Raw genomic sequence first — 9,425 nt, forward strand, 5'->3', positions numbered from 1 at the left:
GCCCTGACTGGGAATCAAACCAGCAACCTTTCCATACATGGATGACATTCCAAGCAACTTAGCCACCCCAGATAGAATTTTAAGTTCAGTAAGATACCACCAAGAAGCCTTCCAGCACTAGCTTTGCCAGCTAATCTAGTATTGATTTCCCTCTTTTGAATTACTATGGTATCCACTGCTGACCTTTTTCCCAAAGCTGAACATGTTACACAGTAACTGCTTCCATGACTATTTTATCCTTGAAGAAAAGATGAGTATCTTCTTCATCTCTATTTCTGCAATGCATAAAAGAATCTCTGGCACATGTATAATTTCACTAAAATATTTGACAAATGAATCAGTACTATAATGAATGCATTTATTAGAATTTTATGCAAACTAGATTGTAAGTGTATGATAAAGGGTAGCAGTTGACATAGGGAAAAGAGGAATACCAAGCATCTAGTCCTAGATGATAAATATTTATGGTGCAAGTAGACTTACCTAATGAAATACTTTATGGTGTAAATAATTACAGAGCTGTAACAACTCCAGGCAGTTTCTGGTACAACTGACTCATTTAGATGGCTCAAGGGATACTGGGATGGTGAATACCTCCTTTTATTTGAATACACTTCCTGTTGGCTCAAAGGACTTTACCTAAACAGCCCCACAGTAATGCACAATGTCAGGCTAGGAGTCAGCTTCTACTGGACCTGGGCTCGCCTGAGCACTAACCGAAATGATCCCAATTGATAATGAAGACTCTTGACAAGAAGAACACAGTATAACATTGATTGTACTGCTTATTTCACAATGTATATTTATATCAAAACATCAAGCACCCAAACTATTAAATACACATCCTGGTATGGTACCTCAGTCAACTTGGATATTAAAATATTTCTTCTGATAATCTCACTTACATTGACAGGAGGCTTTCTATCTTTGGTATAAAAATAGTATTGCTTGAAAAGGTGGCCTTTAATAAGTAATATACTAGAACTAGGGGCCCAGTGCATGAAATTGGGTCTCGGCCCATCCTCAGTGCCTCTGCCTGCCCCTCCTGCCACAGCCCCCTGTCCCCAGTCTGCCAGCAGCCCCATTACTGCCACCACTGTTCCCACTGTTGGTGCTGGCCCCACTCGCACCTGCTGACGGCACAGAATAATTGGGGCCGTCGCTGTCAGTGGGTGCAAGCAGCAGCTGCTGCCCCTATCACCGCTCAGGAGCAGGGGAAGGTGGAGAAGCCCTCAGGGGTAATTGGGGCTGGCAGCCGCCATTCGCACCTGCTGACGGTGCCGAGCAATTGGGACCAGTGCCTGGCACTGGCAGTGAGTGCAAGCAAAAGCTCCAGCACCGGCAGTGGGTACAAGCAGGGCCATCTCCGGCAGCGGGTTCAAGAGGCTGCTGCTGGGTCCGATTGCCCCTCAGGAGCAGGTAGAGGTGAAGAAGCCCTGAGGGGCGATCAGGGCCAGCAGCTGCCACTCGCACCTGTTGATGGCACCAGGTGGGACTGCAGCATGCAGGAGCAAAGAATGTTCAGTAACTACCAGAGGCTCAACCTGATGACAGCAACTATCATCCCGGCTTGGTCTGGTGCCCCCGCTCACCTGCTCCACCATCCTGATGCAGCCGACACCCACCATGCTCTGTGCTCTGCTGCCTGCTACTGACGCCCACCATGTTTTGTGTGTGCCCCCTGGTGGTCAGCAAATGTCATAGCGACCGGTTGTTTGGTTGTTCTGTTGTTATGCTGTTTGGTCTATTTGCATGTTAGCCTTTTATTATATAGGATACCAAGAGAACCTGGCTTGGAATTCAATAATGTTTAGTATGAATAAAATAAGTTTATATTTCTAATAGAATCTAATGTCAATTCATTAATGTTTTATAGCATAATAATTACTTATATTATTTCAGGTTCATTTTTAGAGTCAATGCAGCACAACAAAACATTAAGGTTTTACCCAAGAAATGATTATGAGTGATGAAACAATATTCTGTACTTGAGAGTATACAGTTGCATGAAATGCATCATAAAATTATAGCTGCATATTTTAAGTCAGCGCCCAGACCACTGGCTTCTCAGATGTGTGCAGCTTGTCAGGTTACTGAAATAGTATTGTCATCTCTATCTTTTGTGTTCATCAGGGGCCACTGAAAGATTTATCTATTTTTGCTTTTGGCTCTAAAGGTAAACCATCACCCTAAAGTGCACTATTCAATGTCCATACACCTCAAATACTGACTTGAATAGCTAAATACATAGTGGAGGAATAGAGAATATAGTCTTTGTGCAAGTCTTAGGCTCTTTCCTGGAATTTTTTAAAATATATTTTATTGATTTTTTACAGAGAGGAAGGGAGAGGGATAGAGAGTTAAAAACATCAATGAGAGAGAAACATCGATCAGCTGCCTCCTGCACACTCCCCACTGGGGATGTGCCCGCAACCAAGGTGCATGCCCTTGACCGGAATCAAACCTGGGACCCTTGAGTCTGCAGGCTGATGCTCTATCCACCGAGCTAAACCCGTTAGGGCATCTTTCCTGGAATTTTTATCTCTCTTTCCTGATTATTAAAAGCAAGATAATCATGTGAAGGCCAGTGCTCTAAGCTAGAAGCAAGTGCTTAACCATATCAATAGGCATTTAGATGTTGAGACCAATTTTGAAGAGAGACATTTTTAAATATAGACAAGGCCACATAGGAATAATTTTAAATGCCTTTGTTATTCAATTCTTAAATTATGATTTACCCAATTTATGATTAAAGGACTAGAATCCAAAAAACAAAATGGAACTAAATCTAAAGAATGTACATTGGCTAATTATACTCATAGATGGCTCCTAATGTGTAACATCAGAAAGCAGCCTACTAAATTTTTTTATTCTACCTCTTGAGAGAATCTTGAGAACATAACACTGAAACTTATGAACACCTTAGCTATAAAGCTGCAAGAAAGGGCTTTTAGGTATACTTTTATGTGAATGTAGGTTTTTATTTTCCCTCAGTGCTCTGGGGGAAATATCACCTTATCGAAAAAGAATACAGAGCTTGAATTAGAGCAACCTGATTCGTGCCCCTGATTTGTTGTTCGCTCACACCTGAGAAAGTACTAAAAGTCAATTAAACTCTGTGATTCCCCATGTCAGTCACCTTTAAAATGAAGAGGTTGGACTATTTCCTTTTACAAAACTCAATAGTTGGCATGAGTGAATTTATGAACGAATCTAATGATGATATGTAAAGTTCATTCTTTCCAGGATAATCTATGGTTCTCCAATTAGCCCTGTCATTGAGCATAACCAAGCAGAAGCTAAAAATCTAATGGATGCTATCAGAGGAATTCTTGCATTGAGCATAGATTGAACTGGCAACTCCTTAGGTCTCCTCCCCCTCTGCTAATCTATGGTACTATCTACATAAAAGACACTGTTCTTGCAGCTATTGTTGAGCCATCCTAGTCAAAACTGTAACAGCAAAGAGGCATTCAAATGATTTAGAATATAAAAAGTCAACCTCACAAATAATTCCAGAAAAACAAGTTGAAAAAGTAACATGATGTCACTTTTTGCCTAGCAAATCAGCACAGAGTTAACAATAAAATGATAGTGTTCCATATTGGCCAGGGTGTTGGGTACTCTCATAAGCTCCTGTGGTAGTATAATTTGACCCAGATTTTATGAAGGCTCTTCACCTAGCTGGCTGCTTCTTAGGCTTCAGGTCTCAACCCGGAAGGTAATACATCAGACACATAAGTAGAGTCTCCTTCAATCCCCACTCCATGCCGTCCCTGCCAATACTTCCCTTCATAGCATGTATTGTAATTTATAATTATACATTTATTTGTACTTTTAAAGATGTACCAGGATTCTACAGAGAAATAGAACCAATATAAGACAGCATGTGTAAATATCTCACATTGCATATATACTATATTTAGAGAAATTTATTTTAAGGAATTGGCTCAAATGATTCTGAGAGGCTGGCAAGTCTGAAATCTTTAGGGCAAGCTGGCAGGTTGGAAACTAGGCAGGAGTTGATGCAGAGTCCAGATGGAAATCTCTTCTCCTCTGGGAGCCTCATTTGAACCCTGAAGGCCTCCAACTGATAATCTCCCTTACATTGTCGGGAGGCCATCTAACTGATTAGTGAGGCTCACATTGTTAAAGCTTATTTACTTTATTGAAATCCAAACAATTATGGATGTTCATCACATCTATAAAATACCTTCAGAGCAACACTTGGATTAGTGTTTGATTAAATAACTGACTAGGTTATCATCACAACAGGTTTGTTGATTCTTCCACTAGATGATAACCTCTATGAAAGGGCAGAGACCTTGACTTTTTTGGTTACCTCTTGCACTATGCCAGTCACTCAGTATGTGTTGAGTACATATAGTAGTTTCTTAAATATTTGTTTAATTAAGATATAAATGTATGATTTTTGATGCACAGAAGCACTCACATCCTATGGTTTGGTAGTGAAATGGTACTTTTTTATCATCATTTTCAGTACCTAGTCAGTTTGGTAGAACCATGTATTTGAGTGTTTGGTGGGGTTCCTTTAAATTGTGATGAAAATAAACAAAAACTCAGCATACAAAGAAATGAACAGTCAAATCATAAGGTGTAAACTGATTTAGAAGGGATTATAGGTTAACTCTTTTTATATGTTTTCACCTTAATTATGCTATTATTTTCAGGTAAACTTGAAGTACAACAGAGATAAATGAAAGATCAAAATCAATATTGTCCTCATGGTGTAGTTATAAGCAACTAGAAAATATAATAAGACAAAATAATATCCCATTCAAAATAGCAATGAAGTTTTAAAGTACCCATGAGTAAATCTAAACAATAAAAATAAAATCAAGATCTTTATCCAGAAATTATTGAGGTTATGATATCTGGAAAGCCCTGTTGTATTCATTTTAAAGATGTCAGGCCCTGGCCATGTGACTCACTTGGTTGGATTGCCATCCTGTACACTAAAAGGCAGTGGGGTCAATTTCCAGTCAGGGCACATACCTTGGTTGTGGGTTTGATCCTCAGCCAGGGTTTACACAGGATGCAATTGATTGATGTTTCTCTCTCTTTCTCCCTTCCTCTTTCTCTAAAAAATCAGTAAAAACATATCCTCTGGGTAGGATTAAAAAAAAATGTCAATTTCCAACATCAAATTATTGATAAATTAAATGCAATTATATTAGAAATCCAATAGAATTTTTCTGGGAACTAAACAATTTGATTCAAAAATTCAATTGTCCAACAATGTTCATAGAAACATGACGTTTAATAGTGAAAAATCAGGTGCCCATAATCTACAGAATAAATTAATTGTGATATAATAATACCAAAAATGTAATAGAGCAGTAAAATAAATAAACTAAATCTACACTTGTCAACAAGGAGGAACATCCTAATCCTAATAGTGGGGGAGAAAAGCAAGTTCCAGAACTTCATACAGAATATGAAATAATTTCTTATAAATTTAGAAATGAAGACATATACACATATGTTAAAAAATAAGAAAACATGAATGATAGAGAAAGCAAATTCATAATGGTAATTGCCTCTGGGGAAGGAGGGAGAGATTTGTGGCTACACAGTAGAGAATAGAGAATTTGATTTTGTAATGTTTTATTCTTTAAAAATGTATGAAGTAAATATGAATTTTCATTCAAGTGTGTTACTTTACCTCTCGTTAAAATTACAATAAAAGAATATAACAATAATAATAGTAAACAAATGCCTTAAGATGAAAAAGAGCCCTCAGCAATTATAAAGATAGCGGTGTGACTAGAATGGAATTAAGGATGGGTAAAGTGTCATAAGATGTGGTTTTAGAGGTAGACAATTGCCAATCCATGCACAGTTTTGGGACCATGGTAAAAGGTTGGTAGGTTATTTGGTTTTATTCATAGAAGAAATATCTTTGACAAACAAAGTGTGAATAAAATATCATGCACAGTGATAGAAACAGTCATAGAAGTCTTGCCCACCATGTGGTGTAGGGCATCTCAGTTTGATTCCTTGCCCATTCTTCTATATACTTTCTCTTTGGGAAACATAGGATTGAAAGCTCATCATGCAGAAATATGTTTTTCTATCTTATATTCTTAGAGCTTAGTATATATAAAGACAAATAAATGAATGAATAAATAAATACATGGTTAAGTGTATGGTCTCAGAAATCAAACACTCCGAGTCTTAATTTCAAATCTATTCATTGCTCTGTGACTTTGCACAAGTTAACTATCTGTAAAATGGGAATAATAGTAGTACCAACCTCACTATTTTATTTAACTATCAATTTTGAAAGCACATGTGAAAATATCTAATATATTATTGGACACTTAATAAGTACTCAAAAGATACCTTATTATGATAGTCAGTAAATAGTTTACTCAAGAGTTTACATTTGAATTGATTTGTAATGGATTAAAGAGAGTTTGCTAGGAAGAAGAAGGTGAGGGAGGGCAGCATTCTAGGAAAGAGTATGTCTAAAAGCAAAAGGATTGGAAATGGTGTGATGTTTCATTGTTCAGAGTATACAGATACATATGACGGAATATAAAAATAGAGAAAGAGATTTTCTCTAAATTGTGAAGAACCTCTTATTATGTCACAGTAAGGAGTTAAAACCTAACCCTGAGAGCAACAGGGAGCCAATATAGGTTTATGAGCAGGGGAGTAACACAATAAGATTTTGAGAAGGTTGGCTATTACAAGGGATAGCCTTTAGTCAAGGGTAGGCATAGACAACATGGGGAAATAGGTAAAGTTTAAGTTCTCCAAACTTGCCTCCCCTTTTACTTACCCTCTTCCCAGACACGAATAGTGTTGCCGAGCATCCTTAAATCCATCACATCTGATTTCCCTGGTCAGGATAGATGGCCTTTTTATATGAACATTGGCACCCAATATTTCTATTTAATTAATAGGCATGTTTACCAGTAGAGTAAACTCCAGGAGACAGAGACAAAGCATGACTGAATGACTAAGTTCCCAGAACCTCAAACAGTACTTGGTATATTAGTCAGTGAATATTCGTGACCTGTTAGAAGAATGAATGGACCAACAGCAGGATGTATTCTTAATGCATTTGGGGACAATAAAATGTATGGTTAAGAGGTGAGGTGGTTTCCTCTATGGTAATGACAAAAAATTAATACTAGCATGGAATTACTTGTGCTACCATTAATTTGTTGTCTTAGCAACTATGTCAGGTTTCAGAGAAATAAAAGATTATTTTCTAAAGTATCTTTTAAGCCTGTGTTATCCTGGATAACCAAGCCAATATTCTCTATGAAGTCCTAATTGCCTCATAATCTCCTCTCAGGCTCAAGTCACTCTAGGCTTCAGTCCCAGCCAAGTTGTATTCTGACAACAGTAGGTCCCATTCCACATTTGTGCATAGAACTGTTTGAAAACAAATTTGGAATTAAGGTATTGACAGCTTAGGAGTTGGTACTTTATTATAATGTCTACAAAATGACTGTCATAAAAAGGACTCTCCAGTGTTGGTATTTAAAAAGCTACTAAAATGCTGTGCTTATGCAGAAATCAAAATGGTTAGATGTTAGAGGAGGGTTATGGTTGGCTACAGTACTTGTACAGAGCTAACTTAGGAACTCATGCCTAGTGCTGGAATGGATTCACTTTGTTCATAGCCCATTGCTCCTGAGCAAGTATATATAGCTTTGAGGAAAGGTAAAGGTAATGCTACCCTGATTTTCTGAGATGGATCATAGGTAGGAGAAAGTGGAGCATAGGGATAGTTGAGGTAAAGATAGGGAAGATAGAGTTGAAGTAAATAAGTGGACATTTGTTGAGTTATATGGGGAAGATGGACATTTTTGAAGTAATGAATACAAAAGCTATGAGTAGTACAGCAAATTACAGATTGCCTGGTTCAAATAATAGATAGGATGGTAGCTTGAAACTTGGTGATCAACTCAACTTATTTGCACAAGCAAAACCCTATTATATTGTCTCAGATGAACAGCTCTATAATTGACCCCAAAGATATAGAAATTGCTGCTTTTCAGGGGCAACTTATTTAGAAAAAATAAACTCAGATATAAATGAACAAAGTGAATATTCAATACACGTTTGTTTTCCAGTACACAATTATTTAAAACAACAGTAACATTTTTTATATTAATATTAGAGACCCAGTGCACGAATTCGTGCACCAGTGGGGTCCCTTGGCCTGGACTGTGGGATCAGGCTGAAACCGACTCTCTGACATTCCCCAAGGGGTCCTGGATTGTGAGAGGGTACAGGCCAGGCTGAGGGACCCCACCAGTACATGATCAGCTGGGGAGGGATGCAGGAGGTTGGCCAGCCAGGGAGGGACTGCGGGAGGGCTCCAGGGCGTGTCTGGCCCATCTCGATCAGTCCCAATTGGCCAGACCCCAGCAGCAAGCTAACCTACCGGTCAGAGCTTCTACCCTCTGGTGGTCAATGCACATCATAGTGAGCAGTTGAGCGGCCTTAGCATATCATTAGCATATTACGCTTTGATTGGTTGAACCGCTGGCTGGTCAACCTGACACTTAGCATATTAGGCTTTTATTATATAGGCTGCCCAAGGTTTAAATGAAATGGAACTCATAAGATCTCAGCTCTGATGTTCCTTCTCTGGTAGGTGGAAGGAAAGAATGATTTCAAGGTATTTCCTGTGGAGAAGTATCCAGACAAACTATCTATCCACCACCACTACCACCATCTACCCTTAACAAAATGTGTTGGAATCCAATAAAATCAGATTGAAATTAGCATCAATAACAGATTTGAGTATAAAGTCAGAAAAGGGCACATTGTGGAATGGCTAGGGAGTTCCATGGATAAGGAGAGCCAATCCCACTTTTTGTCTTTGTAATGATGTTGAAAATAAGATTATTGGATGAGTGTATATGTATCAGCCTGCTGGCATTTTTAGCTATATATAGTGGGAATCACCCTTTCTTTTCTTGCCATCTCCTTTTTCTGGGTCCCTTCTTAGTTCTGGCAGTATTTGGACCCTAGAGTATGGTATTTATGATATCCAGGAGCCAGAAGGATTGACCATGTCTCCTCAAGTGGTAGAAAAATGCCAGCTAAGTTGGTTGACAACTGTGTTCACTCACCTATTTGTTCATTTATTCAACCAAATTTTGTGCTGGGTCTTGTGCTGTGCACTGGTGTAAAATTATAAATAAGAGGGACATGGCCCCATTCCTTACAAATCTTATCTTCCAGATAAAAATAAAATAATTACACAAGTACTTCTATGTAAATTGTGATGTGTTATAAAGGAAAAGTGCCTTTTAAATGAATTAACAGGAATCTAATTTAGAAATGGGAGGAGAAAGGGTCAGGGGAAACTTTTCTGTAAAAATGACATGGGCACTGAGATTTGACTGATGAGTAGGAGTTCATTTGGGAAAAGA

Source organism: Myotis myotis, unplaced genomic scaffold (genome assembly GCF_014108235.1).
Source record: "Myotis myotis isolate mMyoMyo1 unplaced genomic scaffold, mMyoMyo1.p scaffold_m19_p_4, whole genome shotgun sequence".
NCBI classification, from domain to species: domain Eukaryota; kingdom Metazoa; phylum Chordata; class Mammalia; order Chiroptera; family Vespertilionidae; genus Myotis; species Myotis myotis.